The 15,242-nt window shown below is 39.3% G+C and overlaps 1 long non-coding RNA gene across 1 annotated transcript in view; it reads left to right on the forward strand.

Annotated features, from left to right (window-relative positions):
• The window catches only part of LOC123332847, a 43,003-nt gene that overhangs the window by 9,199 nt on the left and 18,562 nt on the right, over window positions 1–15,242 (forward strand). The window contains exon 2 of the long non-coding RNA XR_006549947.2: window positions 7,190–7,261. This is a non-coding gene — a long non-coding RNA (uncharacterized LOC123332847). The remainder of the gene's footprint in view (window positions 1–7,189; window positions 7,262–15,242) is intronic.

Genomic DNA, 15,242 nt, shown 5'->3' on the forward strand with positions numbered 1-15,242 from the left:
ATGCTTGACATGATTTTAATTTAAGTTTACCAAGGTTTATTTTGTGATGTCGTATATGATCTCTCCTGGAGAATATTCCATGTGCACTTGAAAAGAAAGTGTATTCTGCTGTTTTAGAGTGGAATATTTTCTCTGTCTCCATCTCCCCTGACTTACAGAAAGAGAGAGAGAGAGAGAGAGAGAGTTCATCTGCTTTAATGAGTCATTTAAGACCAGCATTTTGTTATTGGTTTTCAGTCTGGATGAAGCACTCACTGATGTAAGTGGGATGTTAAAGTCTCCTACTAGTATTGTATTACTGTGAATTTCTCCCTTTATGCTTGTTAATATTTGCTTTATATATTTAGATGCTCCTATGTTGGGTGCATATATTTGTATAATTGTACTTTTTGTTGGATCAATTCTTTCATCATTATATAATGTCCCTTTTTTGTATCTTGTTACAGTTATTGTTTTAGTCTGTTTTGTCTAAGTATTGCTATCACAGATTTCCTTTATTTCCACTTGAATGGAGTACATTTTTCCATTTTTCATTGTCAACTTCTTTAGATGTGAGGTGAATCTCTTGTGGCATCATATATACATTTTTAAATCCATTCAGCCATTCTATGTCTTTTGAGTTGAAGCATTTAGTCCTTTTTCACTTAAAATAATTACTGATGTGTATGTACCTATTTTTCAGTAGTCATGTATGGATGTGTAAGTTGGACTATAAAGAAAGCTGAGCACCAAAGAATTGATGCTTTTGAACTGTGATGTTGGAGAAGACTCTTGAGAGTCCCTTGGACTGCAAGGAGATCCAACAAGTCCATCCTAAAAGAGATCAGTCCTGAGTGTTCATTGGAAGGACTGATGTTGAAGCTGAAACTCCAACACTTTGGCCACCTGATGTGAAGAGCTGACTCATTTGAAAAGACCCTGATGCTGGGAAAGAGTGAAGGTGGGAGGAGAAGGGAATGACAGAGGATGAGATGGTTGGATGGCATCACTGACTCAATGAACATGAGTTTGGGTAAACTCTGGGAGTTGGTGATGGACAGAGAGGCCTGGCGTGCTGCAGTTCATGGGGTTGCAAAGAGTCAGACATGACTGAGCGACTGATCTGAACTGATGTACCTATTGCCATTTTGTTAACTGTTTTCTGGTTGTTTTGTAGTTCTTTTATTTTTTTCTCTTCTCTTGTAATTTGATGATTGTCTTTACTTTTCCTAACATTATACTTAGTCTCAGGAGCCTATTGCACATGTAGGCCTGTTTCATTTTTCAGCTATTAATAACCAATAATGCCATTTCAAACTCCTATGCAGCTCCTTCCCTAGAGACACACCCAGAGTGCCCTGGCAAATGGGACCAGGAGAGATCCAGACAATGTACTCAGGACCAGCTCTTCTTCCATCAGCATGGGCCTTGTGATTAAGTCTAGCTATTCAAATGAAACTTTCCCTTTCTAGATGATGAGTTAAATATGAGAGTGGGATGGCCTGTTTTTAGATGTAAAAACTATGCTGCTACTACAGCATCTTTCATTTGATTTTGCAGTTTTTTAAAAAGATGAAACATCTCTTATTAGTTGCAGCATAGAATTCTGGTGATGCCTCTTAAATGTATGGTCCCAGCTCAGAGACTCAGATATATACATGTATATATATACATATATATATAAAGGTACCTGTTGAATATTCTACTTGGATATAACTTGAGCCCCTCAAAATCACTGTCAACTTCCTAAAATATGCTTTTCTTCTATGTTTCCTACTCAAAAAATAGGAAATGCAATAATCACTTACTCAGTTCCTCAAGTCAGAAACTTTAACATTTTCCTTGGCGCTTCCCTTCCTCTTACTCCTATGTGTAATCACTCACCGAGTCAGGTGTTTCTATTGAATAAACTTACCTCTCTCCATCCCCACTGCTACTGTTCTATTCTAGTCCATATCTCATTTCAACTATGAAAAAAGCTTTCTAATAAAACTCTAGACGTTCCTTCTTTCAATCATTCTTCATGCTATAGCCACTACGATGCATCTCAAACACACAAACCTAATCATATCTCTCTATACTGCTTATAATACTTCCATGTCCAGAATGCTGATGATCTGGCATTGCTTATCTTTTAAGCCTCTTTTCATCCCACTTTCCCCCTGACAACCTGCTGTTTGTACACTAAATTTCTTTCAGTTCCATGAGTGATTCAGGCTCTGTTTCACTTACAGGATGTTGTACAAATATCTCCTCTACCTGGAGCATTCCCCCACCACTCTTCACCTGACCAACTTCTATTCATTTTTGCTTCCCAGTTTAAATGGTAGTTGGAGTCTGGCACTCAGATTTGAGTAATTTCCTTTCCTGTGTACTCATAGCTCTTTTATTTATAGTTATCAGTTTACTCTTCTTCAACTCCCAATAGATTATAAATCCTGGAAGAAAAGATCCTGAGTTTGCATCACCTTGTAAAACTAGCTTCTAGCACAGTACCTACTATGTGATCAGAGTTCAACAAATATTTGTTGAATGAATGAATAAATTAATTGTGGGAAGTCTTTATACACAGTTCATGACTCTCCTACTTCTATCATTATCAAATAAGCATCTAGGCAGTCAACAATAGAATCAAGTCAAGAGGTGCCCAGGATGGAAACTGAGTTTCTAAGTGTAGTTCTAGAAGAATTTACAGTTCTGTAGTTATCTTTTCTTTTTACTTTTTCTCTTTCTTGATGGTATTTAAAGATAACTCTATTTTTAATTATATGCATAATCACTGTACATAAAATATTCATCCATTCACCCAAAATAATACTTGTTTTGTTTCTATACCTATTGAAGTTGTGATCCCACTCTGTTGTTTTTAAAAATATTATTTGTAAACAACATTTTAATGAACCATGAAGTAACTCATATTTTGATTCAGTTGTTAAAATTATCTCTAAGAATATTAAAGAAATTTTAACTGCAATTAATATGAGCTTGAATTTCCAAAGAAAAGTATTTTGCAGTATGTTGCTTTCAGCTGGGATTTTTACCCAATGGCTAGTTTCCCAGATTTTCTGATCAGGAATGCCCTGGCACTTTTTAAGGCATCAGAGTCTCAGATCCCATCTCTGTTGCTGTAGAATCCTCACAGTGAAAGTGAAAGTCATTCAGTCGTGTCTGACTCTGCGACCCTATGGACTGTAGCTCACCAGGCTCCCCTGTTCATGGTATTCTCCAGACAAAAATACTGGAGTGGATTGCCATGCCCTCCTCCAGGGGATCTTCCTGCTCCAGGGATCAAACCTGCATCTCTTATGTCTCTCCTGCTTTGGCAAACAGGTTCTTTACCACTAGCGCCACCTGGGAGCCCATCAAGGGATGTGATATCTGTAGCCTTTGCTTGTGTCATGAGATGCTAGAGCAGTAGAACAAACATCAGGCTAGGAGTAACTGAGACAAGAAGTTTAGTCCTCACTAACTTTTCCCAAACTCTGAGACTGTAAGAAAGCTATTTAATGTCTCCAGACCTCAAGTTTTCTTAACATAATATGCTGATTCTTTTTCCTATGCTATTTACTCCAAAGGAATGTTGACCAAATTCAATGCCAAGATAAATATATATAACTGCTTTGAAATTTACACAGCCCTACACTGACATAGGCTTGATTAGTATCAGAGGAAGGGTGCAAATTTATCATTTCTATGTGTATGGTTTAATCAATAGCATCACACTTTTGCTTCTTTTCCAGTTACAAAGTTAAACCAATTCTAGGTGATTTTGAGTGAAATTTTAAATCAGACAGTGGCAAAGCTTTCTATTTAGATAAAGTCTCAGTTTTCTCTATCTTATGAAAATAACATTTTGGCTAATCACTGGAATCTGCAGGAGGAGCAGCTCATAAAGGCAGTGTTTAGAAGATGGTCAGAGACAGGCTTGCATGCAGTCAGGAAATAGTGTTTTTCACAGCTTTGATGTGGTTCTTTTCCTAACTCTCTCAAACAGCTTTTCCAGTTTTTTGAAAGATTAACCATTTTAACTTTAAGATAGTCTTTTAAAATACCAAAATTATTTAATTATTTGAGTAGTGTTTGCAATTGTTTTCATATTTTTTATTTAATATACCAACACATTGATGAATAGAGCCATTCTTATAGCTCTGTTTTACTCATGATTGTTTCTCAAGTTCTTATGCATGAAAACTTGTTCTGGGATCCTAAAGCTTGACTGACTCAATATCTATTCATGGTATTGAGTAAGTAAAAAAACATTTATCAAATATGTCATGTTGACCAAATATGACATCAAATATGTCATATTATATAACATATAGGTTGGGGCAGGGGAGAGAAAGATTGAGATAAAAATAATACCCTGATTAACTCTTAGTTCTTGTGGCTACAATACATCATAGTAGAAAGAACACAGGATTGAGAGTCAGATAGACAAGGTTTTGAAAGTGGAATCTGCCATTGCTAACTGCATTGATTTCAGGCAAGATGTCACATCTGTAAGTATCAGTATTCTCATCTGTAAAATACGAATAATAGTGCCTTGCTGGTAGAGTTTGGAGAGAGAACATAGAGAAAGTACTGGCGTGAAGCAGGTGTTCACCAGAAAACACCTGCTTTATTTCTCCTGTCACTGGAGCGATAGTTGATGTCTTTCATTTACCCTCCACATTCTTTTCCTGTCATCAAGTGGCAACTTTCATTCAATTTTGCTGATGTGTTGACAAGGTAGATTTTTTTTTTTCCTATTTCACATTTCAAACTTTTGTTTGGTATCCCAGCCCATTGCTCAGCTGTGATTGCATTGCCCTTCAGTTTATAGGAGAAAGGAGTTATAATACAGGTTAAAGAATTTTAAAAATAATAATAAAAGTGTCTGAAGCATGAGCAAGAAGCAAATATCAATTAATACGGCCCAGTAGAAGTGAAAGTGAGGCTGGTGCTGAGAAATAGTCATTACCTCACTTCACAACATCACGTTTGTTGAGGGTCTGTTAGGTGTGTGGTACTGTTGCAACTGTTTTCAATGCTCTATGTCATTTTTAACACTGCCCTCCTTCCATGTTCAGCACAACTGTCCCTTTAATTTTGCTTAGCTTGGTTCTTTCTATCTTCTACTTTCTTTCCTTGGTCTGAACATCCTTCTGTCTCTCCCCTCTTCCTACTCCATCTATTTAAATCCCATTCATCCTCCAAGGCTATGGCTTCACTAACATCCTCAATGAGAACGTTCTGTCTGCTTGAAACCCACCAAGGCATTCCTTCTTCTGCATGCCTCAGTTTCCATATTTGTGAAATGGAGGTATAATAGAACCCATCACATAGAAGTATCATGAAGACTCTACTACACTGTATATAAATTGCTTAGCAGAGTACCTGTCCTTTAAAAATGGAAGTGTTCTGTTATTGATATTTTATCATCACCTGTAGCATCATCATCATAATCATTATTGTTTCTGAGTGCCCATAGTATTTTGCCTATGCTTTATATTTGATGTACGTTTTATTCTGCCTGATACTGGTGGAAGCTCCAGTGTGTTTCCTCCGGAAGAATGTACATTGCTTGCAGAGAGCAAGGCTCTTCCCTAACTGTAACCCCAGAGCCTTGCCCCGTGCCTGGTGAAGAGTGCAAATTTATGCTTCCTGGGGAGAAGTGGACAAATCCCTTGTTTCCAGAAAGAAAAATTTTAAGACATCCTTCTCTGTGGTTTCAGTTTAGCATTTCTCATCATGAAAGCTGTCTCAAACATGCAGTGTGATTAAAAGAGGATTTTCTTTATTAAATGTTTAATGGTAAATTGGCATTTCCTTTTGCAAGGTAGTCCCCTGAAGCCAAGGGTTTAAGGGAAAAAATATGATTATGCAGATTTGGAGTAATGGGGCTCTTATACCCGGGGCCTGAGACTTGGGAGTTGGTAAGGCCCACTGGGAGGCTCAGTCAGGCATTGAGGTCCCTGGAAAGTCATGTAGCTCTGTACTGTCAGACTAGGAGCTTGATGCTGGGCTGAACAGTCTTGGAAAAAAAGGCTTGCCTCACCTCATTTCATTAAAACATCTCAGTCTTTGGAGTTTAAGTTATTTTTTAAAGTGATGGTGTTAGAGTAATATTTCTTACTAGATTGTATTTCTCTGTGCAAGCCTGGTTTACAGGGTTAGCAATTATAGTTTTATTACATTTAGGAGGAAGGGGCTGGATCATTGTATGCTGGCTACTTCTCTTAGGTTTGAAGATTGAAGGTGGCAGAAGAATCCATCTCTAGCTACAGGGATCTTGCTTCTATCGAGGCTACCAGTGGAGGACTCGTTCCCCTAGGGGTTTGCTGTGGAAGTGGAGGCTGATCTGCTGTCTGCGTCTTAGGACTGTGTTCTTACATTTGGGAAGCTTTCTGCTGGTAGAGACTTCTAAAGATAAGGGTTTTTAAAAAAATTGTACTTTTATGAATTGGAGTTTTGAAACCTTAATAGAAAAAAATGTAATCTCAAATTTTCAAGAAGTTGGGGGCTTGGATTTGCTCTTGAGGACAAATAGTTCTTTCTGAAAAGTCTATTTCTATTGACTTTTGGTGGTAAAAAGGAAAGCAAAGAAAAAAGAAAAGAATCAAATCCATTAAAATATCAAATTTATCTTATTTGTGGTAAGTTTGATCTCTAGATAGCACTTCTTTTAGGATTATTTTTTCCAAAATTGTAGATTAAGATTTCACTGCCTCTAAAAAATTGCTTTTAAAAATGTGTGTATGTGTATAATTTTCTCATTCAAGCAGTTATCCACACACAAATAGAATTAGAAACCAGAAAATGATAGGAAGAGTTCTGGGACATGATCTCATCTCATGCTGGTGAAAGATTTGATTACTGACACCCAACAAGAACCACGTCAAGGTTGTTAGTTGCAGCCATGGACTGAATCTCCTAGATATTGATGAAAATACTCTTAGTAGTTATTTGTGACTGACATAAAATCCTGAAGAAGATTGTAGGGCAATGCCAAGAGTAACTACCAAAGATAGCGAATGCTTTTTTTTTCAATGAAAGTATTGAGCATTGCAAAAGCCTATCATCTCAGAAGGTGAGGGATGTGGGATACAAAGTGAAGACTCTGGGAAGCAGACGTGGAGCAGGTGTCTGTGGCCTGTGATGCCACAGGGAGCAGGCATGGAGCTCATGTTCTCTTTTCTCTCTCTCTCTGCACCCTCACCCCTCTGTTCAGGGAGTATGGCAGACTTTCTCCATGTGGAAGCAGGCTCAGAACTAGACTGTGACACATCCAGGGGATCATAAGGTAAGGACTTGGGCCCTTGTGGCTATGAGATCAGTTATATCTAGTATTTGAGCTTGAGCATCTATGAAATGTAATTCCCTCTTGCTACACCCCAGTTTTCAGTAAAGTTCGCTAAAGGTTTTGGCCTGGTTTGGGCAGCATAGTATGGAACTAGCTGTGTCCGTGCTTAGCATGGTGATAAAGACAAAGCGGTTTTCTTACCCTCACTTCCATTTCTTAATTCCATCTTTTCTGAAACCATTATTGTGGCTTCTGTTCAAGGAAAAATTGACATCTTGAAAATTCCTGAGGTGACTGGGAGCAAAATAATTGGTCCAGGGCCAAGGAGTGAACAGTGATATGGAACCAATCATTGCTATGAAAACAACCTGTTTCCTAATCAAATGACAAGAAATCGTTACCAAATGGTTAAGAGAGAGATTTGCTCAGCTCAGTTTAGTCACTGAATTATATTATCTGAGATGTTTTAACTGGCTATCAAAGGACTCTGCCTTAATGCTTTGATTAGCGATTAACCAGACAACAGAGATAATTTCTATCATATGTGTTTTATACTAAAACCACCCTCAATAATTTTGATAGATTTATCACTATGTTTCTAGGAAAATGCTAGGCATTTTGTAAAGTAGGGTGATATGGTAGTAGATGAGAAAGAACATCCCTGTTGTTTTAGAAAATGACTCAGTCCTATAGCTGAAAACAAAGAGGACTGAACGCCTCATGATAATTCGAGATAATTCCTTAAGTTTTGGCAATGAGAGATCATTTCACAAGTTTTAGCAGGAGATGTCATTTCGCCAGAAAGAGCACTCCCACCACAACCACAGCCAACCCAGTCAGTATGCAGAATGGCTGGGGAGGTAAAACAGCTTTGGGAGAAAGTACAGTATCTCCTCTCTTCTTCTTCCCACAAGATGTGCAAGAATTCTCAGCAACCACTGCTCCCCACCCCCACCCCACATACATACACCATCTTGAAGATAAGGAAAAGGACATACAGGATAACTGAGTTTAAAGTTTGATAGTTGCTTCATGGAAGGAGTACATTCTTACTCCATGATGGTGTGACTTCCTTACTAGTAAGACTGGTAACCATTTCCAGAGCAGTGCAAAGACCACTGCGGGGTGTGGAATGGTAGTATGGACAGAAAATGAGGAAGCAATACTACCTGCCATAGTATTCTTGGGCTTCTATAACAAAATGCTGCCGACTGGTGACTTAAGCAACAAAAACATATTTTCTCACATTTCTGGAGTCCGAAAGTCCAAGGTCAGGGTATCAGCAAAGTTGGTTTCTCCTGAGGTCTCTCTCCGTGGCTTACAGAGGACTACCTTCTTTCTGTGTCCTCACGTGGCCTTTCCTCCATGTATGTGCATCCCTGCTGTCTCTTCCTCTTCATAAAGCCCCACTCTCATGACCTCATTTACTTACTTCTGTTTACTGTGCTCTGGAGGTTCTGAGTACCCTGTAGCCTCCAGGCTCATCAGCCCTCTATGGCTCCAATTCTGGAAGGAAAACAGATTTATCTTTTATACTTGTCAAGAACATAATTTTGGGAGGAGTGGTATGAAGGACTCGACTGTGTTCCCCACAACTCATACATTGAATCCTTAACCCTCACTGTAGCTGCATTTGGAGATACGACCTGCCTCAAAATTTTATACTCGTACATTACATTTGGAATTTTAAATATATTTTTCTGCAGTGAATCTTTGGATATCATCAAATGAAAGTGCTGTTCATTTTCATTAAAGAGGATCAAGTAAATGTTTCATTTGGCAAATCTTTAGCTTTCAGTTACAGGTGTCTTCTTGTAAGAGGGGAGGTTCTTGGGCCACCTGAATCTGTCATCTACTAATGATTTCATGACATTCATGCATCTGGGTTATAACTAGGGCTTGACGGAAGAAGAAGGACAGGGAGCAATGAAGTTACCTCACCCAGGTGCCGATATGGAACACTTCTCTGGCTAACATCAAATGGCAGATTATAAAGGGGGGTGCAGAACACTTATTTGGATTTGTCTGACCTCTCATATTCTTAAGAATCATAACCTCTAAGAAAAAAGACATCATAATAACAAAACCATAGTTTAAACAAAGTCATAGTAATAATTAGATTTTCAAGGTCATGCTGCCAGCCAAATGAAGAATTTGAAATGGATTTCAGACATCTGCCCAACTAGACTGATCATAATATCCTTGTTATTTACCTCTGAAAAATGTCCTGCTATGATGAATGAAGAAAGTGATAGAAACATGGGACGAATCATCAGAGGTTAAAAAAAAGGTTGGGGGGGGAACATACAAGATAAAAATCCTTCCAAATGCGACTGTGACAAAAAGACATCTCTGCAAGTCAATCTATAAAGCATCTGTGATAATTCAGAGAAATTATTTAGCACTCAGGAAAACATTACCATGGAATGATGGAGGGGTCTGGCAGGAGAAATTGTCAGAAGATGGGCATCAATCACAGTTAAGTGTGGCGTATCTGCTGATTACGTGTACCCTGCAGTGAGCCTGCCAAAACAGATCTCTGACACGGCGATGACACGCTGATAGGTGCCTGCGAGAGTGATTGATGCGGTGGCCGCTAGCATCTGGGACTAGAAGGAGCGGGTTGCCATCACTGAGTGTTTTGAATGCAGAGTAATGCTTTGTGATCCTGGCGTTACATCCTCAAAGCTCAGTGTACACAATGAGAAAGAAGTGACTCTCTGTGGATTGGCTTTCTATGTGTATGAGCCTATCCTCATTATTTGCTAGAGAAACCAAAGGTTTGAAATGGCCCAAGATTGGTCTGAAGTATCCCAAGAACTTGCAAAGAAACGCCTTTAGAATTTTTATCATCAAAGCTTGTGTTCATTGCATTTTCCTCATACTTTTTAATGAACCCAAGAATAACACCAACAGCAGCTACCACATTTTGAGGGTCATTTACACCCTGTATACTTTATGCATTATTTCAGCTCTAACACTTGCCCTCAGTTCAGTTCAGTTCAGTTGCTCAGTCATGTCCGACTCTTTGTGACCCCATGAATTGCAGCACTCCAGGCCTCCCTGTCCATCACCAATTCCTGGAGTTCACTCAAACCCACGTCCATCGAGTCGGTGATGCCATCCAGCCATCTCATCCTGTCGTCCCCTTCTCCTCCTGCCCCCAATCCCTCCCAGCATCAGACACTTGCCCTACCAGGTGAATATTGCAAAGCCCTCTATATAACTGTGGGACTTGAGGTCCAGAGAAGTTATGTCCTTGGACTGAAGCCACCCAGCCTGTAAGTCACGGACATCCTGCTTGAGTTCAGGAGTGTCGGGCTCCAATGACTATTCTCTGCTCATTCTGTCGTTATCAGTTCAGTTCAGTCGCTCAGTCGTGTCTGACTCTTTGCAACCCCATGGACTGAAGCACGATAGGCCTCCTGTCCATCACCAACTCCCAGAGTTTACTCAAACTCATGTCCACTGAGTTGGTGATGCCATCCAACCATCTCATCCTCTGTCATCCCCTTCTCCTCCCACCTTTAATCTTTCCCATCATCAGGGTCTTTTCAAATGAGTCAGCTTTTCACATCAGGTGGCCAAAGTGTTGGAGTTTCAGCTTCAACATCAGTCCTTCCAATGAACACTCAGGACTGATCTCTTTTAGGATGGATTGGTTGGATCTCCTTGAAGTCCAAGGGACTCTCAAGAGTCTTCTCCAACACCACAGTTCAAAAGCATCAATTCTTTGGCGCTCGAGAAGGCAATGGCACCCCACTCCAGTACTCGTGCCAGGAAAATCCCATGGGCGGAGGAGCCTGGTAGGCTGCAGTCCTTGGGGTCGCTAAGAGTCGGACACGACTGAGTGACTTCACTTTCACGCATTGGAGAAGGAAATGGCAACCCACTCCAGTGTTCTTGCCTGAAGAATCCCAGGGACGGGGGAGCCTGGTGGGCTGCTGTCTGTGGGGTTGCACAGAGTCAGACACAACTGAAGTGACTTAGCAGTAGCAGCTTTCTTTATAGTCCAGCTGTCACATCCATACATGACTACTGGAAAAACCATAGCCTTGACTAGACCTTTGTTGGCATCTGTCATATCACCATCTCCCCAAAAACTGCTTACATGGTATTAGACACTAGGTCTGTTAAGAGATTATATAACCACCAGATGAGCAGTGGTGCCTTAGTTTTGAACTCGTTGTTTAGAACAATTAGGTTTTCCATAGATAAGAAAACTCAGAAATAATAGTTCAATTATAATAGTTCAGTTATAACTTCAGCCCTTACATCATGAGGCCAAACTTAATCAGGCCCAGTCGAAGTCCTACATGTGTAAGAAAAGTAAGTAATTGATAGCTTGCATGCCTAGTAACTGCCTATCAGATTTATCATGATCTAGATCGCTGCTGCTGCTACTGCTGAGTTGCTTCAGTCGTGTCTGACTCTGTGCGATCCCAGAGATGGCAGCCCACCAGGCTCCCCCATCCCTGGGATTCTCCAGGCAAGGACACTAGAGTGGGTTGCCATTTCCTTCTCCAATGCATGAAAGTGAAAAGTGAAAGTGAAACTGCTCAGTTGTGTCCAACTCTTAGTGACCCCATGGACTGCAGCCTACGAGGCACCTCCATCCATGGGATTTTCCAAGCAAGAGTACTGGAGTGGGTTGCCATTGCCTTCTCCAGATCTAGATCACTACTGTCCAATAAAAATAGAATGCAAGTCACAAATGCTAGTCCCATAATATAATTTAAAATTTTCTAGTAGCCACATTTTAAGAAGAAACAGATGAAATTTAATAATAGATTTTATTTAACCCAATAATTCAGAGGTTATCATTTCAAAGTATGATCAATATATTAAGAAATGATATTATTTTTGGTACCATGTCTGAAATATGATATACAGAATGTCTCAGTTTGGACCAGAAATGTTTCAAATGATTGATAGACACATACTGAACAGTGTAGTTTTTGATAGTAAATGACTTGGCTTAACTGACCCAATGCCTTGAATTCAGACCAAATGTCTACTTTAGCTATTGATACATCTCTCTCACCTCTCTATCAACTGATTCATTTATACAATATTCATTTATACGAGAATGTGAGGAAGCTGACATTCCTCTTAATATCATCAACCTCACCTACTGGTCTGTAAGTTCTTATCATCTCAAACTTTGAAACCTTCACTTTGATCTGAAGTTCAGACCCCTTCCTCTTCTGTCTTCTGGAAATTCTGCATGGCCCTGAGAAATTTGTTCACTTGCTTTTCACTGAATTATCCTCTTCTGGTAATGTTCACAAATCATACATAGACAGCCTAATGGATTCTCACTCAGAATTCAGATCAGAAAATCCTGCTAAAATCCCAAAAGCCCTCTTTCACCTTCTTATAGTCATCACCCCCTTCAAGATAACTACTATACTAATTTCTAACACAAAGATTAATTTCACCCATATTTTTAAAAATTTATTTTATTTTTGGCAGCACTGGGTCTGCATTGCTATGTAAAGGCTTTCTCTAGGTGTGAGGAGTAGAGGTTACTCTCTAGTTACAGTGTGTGGGCTTCTCTTTGAGGTGGCTTCTCTTGTTGCAGAGCTTAGACTCGCATGCAGGCTTCAGTAATTGTGCATGGGCTTAATTACCCCCATGGAATCTGGAATCTTCCTGGACCAGGGCTTGAGCCTATGCCGCCTACCTTGGCAGGTAGATTCTTAACCACTGGACCACTAGGAAAGTACAGTCTTGGCATTTTTCGCATTACATAAGTAGACTCTTCTAGGGCTTACTCTTTTCTATCTGCTTTCTTTCAGCCCCGTTATATGTGCACGAGTCATTGTGCTGTTGCGTGTAGTGTATGTGATTTCATTCTCACTGATGTGAAGTATTCCACTGGATGACTGTATCACTGCCTATCCACCCACTCTACCCTTGATAGATATTTGGGTTGTTTTAGTTTCTGACCATTACACATCATGCTACTATGAACTTTTTTTTTTTTTAACATGTCTTCTGGTAGGAAAAAAAATGAGTGTATGTGTATGTAGAATTGCTGAGTCATAGTAGATTGTGCCTGTGTTAAGTAGAATAAAGCACCACCCCCCCTGCCCAAAGATATCAGGTCCTACATCCTGGAACCTCTGAATTTTACCTTATAAGAAAAAGGATCTTTGCTGATATGATTGTTAAGTATCTTGAGATGAGGGGGTGCGGCGGGGGTTATCCTGCAGGTCCTAAATATAATGACATGTTTCCTTACAAGAGGGAGGCAGAAGGAGATGTCACACACACACACAGGAAAAGGAGATGAGAAAACAGAAGCAGAGAACTGGCATGACGCCGCCACAAGGCAAAGAATGGGTTGGACGAGGGAAGGACTGTTCTCTCCCAGAGCCTCCAGAGGGAGCACAACCCTGCCAGCACCTTGCTCCCTGCCCAGTGGTCCTGATTTCAGACAGCTGGCCTTCAGAACTGCGAGAGAATTATTTGTGCTGTTTTAAGTCACCCAGTTTGTGATCATTTATTACAAGACATTAATAGTGCTAATTTGTTTTCCCAATTGACAGCTGTTTAAAAGAAAAATATCTTAGTTCTCAAATCACTAACAATATTAAAATGCAAAGTATAAACTCTAAAGAGCAAGTTTCAAAAAGAAAAGTCTACTCTTGCCATTACCATGTTTAAAAGAAAACATCACCATCCAGAGGGCTCAGAAGAAAAACATACTCTAAAAATAATTTCTGGAAAGACACAGATGAAAATTTTGGTAAATTGTCTAGCATCCTTTGTAAAATATGAATAGATATAAACTCTATTAAAATAAAAATAAACTAAACTAGGTAAAGAGAATCCAAATTGCCGCACGTTAAAGAAAATAGCACAGGGCTATGTGGGAACTCTCTGTACTATCTTCACATTTTTTCTGTAAATATAAAACTGTTCTAAAATAAAACATTTAGTTAAAAAATCAGAAGAATAGTAAACACAGAATTCAAGATCAGGCTAACCTCCACTGAAGCCACTTTGTGGCTTCTCTTTGGCATATTTGAATGACCAGCATCACTACTCTTGCACTTTGGGACTGTTATTAAGTAAAATAAGGGTGACTTGGACACAAGCACTGAGATGCTGAGATGGTTGATCTGATAGCCAAGTCAGCCACTAAGTGACTAACACACCAGATAGGCGGAGCAAAGCAATGATTTCATGTCTTCGGCAGGATGAAGCGGGATGGCATGAGGTTTCATCACGATACTGAAAATGATGCACAAGTTAAAAGTGATGAATTGTGTATATCTGGAATTTTCCATTTAATATTTTCAGGCTGCTCTTGGCCACAGGTAACTGAAACCGCAGAAAGTGAAACTGAGGGGGAAGGAAGGGCTACTGTAGAGAAATGAAGAGCATAGAGCCTGGAATGAAGGTACTAGCAGAAAATACTCTCTTGTATTGAGGGAGCAACTGTATATTGAACAAGCTCACTCTAGGCAAAACTAATTAAGAGACCTACTTCTAGATACAGACAGGAAAAGAGACACAGTATCTTACTGGTACTCAGACCAAATAAAAGAAACCATTTCTAACAAAGAAGCAGTAATCAATTTACCACTGAATTCTTTTCTGTAACATTACATTCCACACAAATCATGGAACAACACTTGGAGTTCTAGGAGAAATACTATGGCCCAATAATTATATAATTTAAAAATGCCATCCTTATACAAAGGTAATAGAAAGACATTCTAAGGTATTAAAAATCCCAGGAAATAGGCTGTCCACATCCCCATCTTGGAAAATATGTGTCTTACTTCAAGGAACTGAGATGAAGCAGTACTAAGTACTCCAGGACTTGGAAAATCATAAAAGGGCTGAGAAATATTCATATTTAAAATATTTCAATAGTATTTTAATGCTGTTTTAAAATGGATTGGGGAAACAGAAGATAATTATGAAAAGATATATAATTATAGAACTAATTTCACAAGTATTATCT

This window comes from Bubalus bubalis, chromosome 3 (genome assembly GCF_019923935.1).
Source record: "Bubalus bubalis isolate 160015118507 breed Murrah chromosome 3, NDDB_SH_1, whole genome shotgun sequence".
Classification (NCBI taxonomy): domain Eukaryota; kingdom Metazoa; phylum Chordata; class Mammalia; order Artiodactyla; family Bovidae; genus Bubalus; species Bubalus bubalis.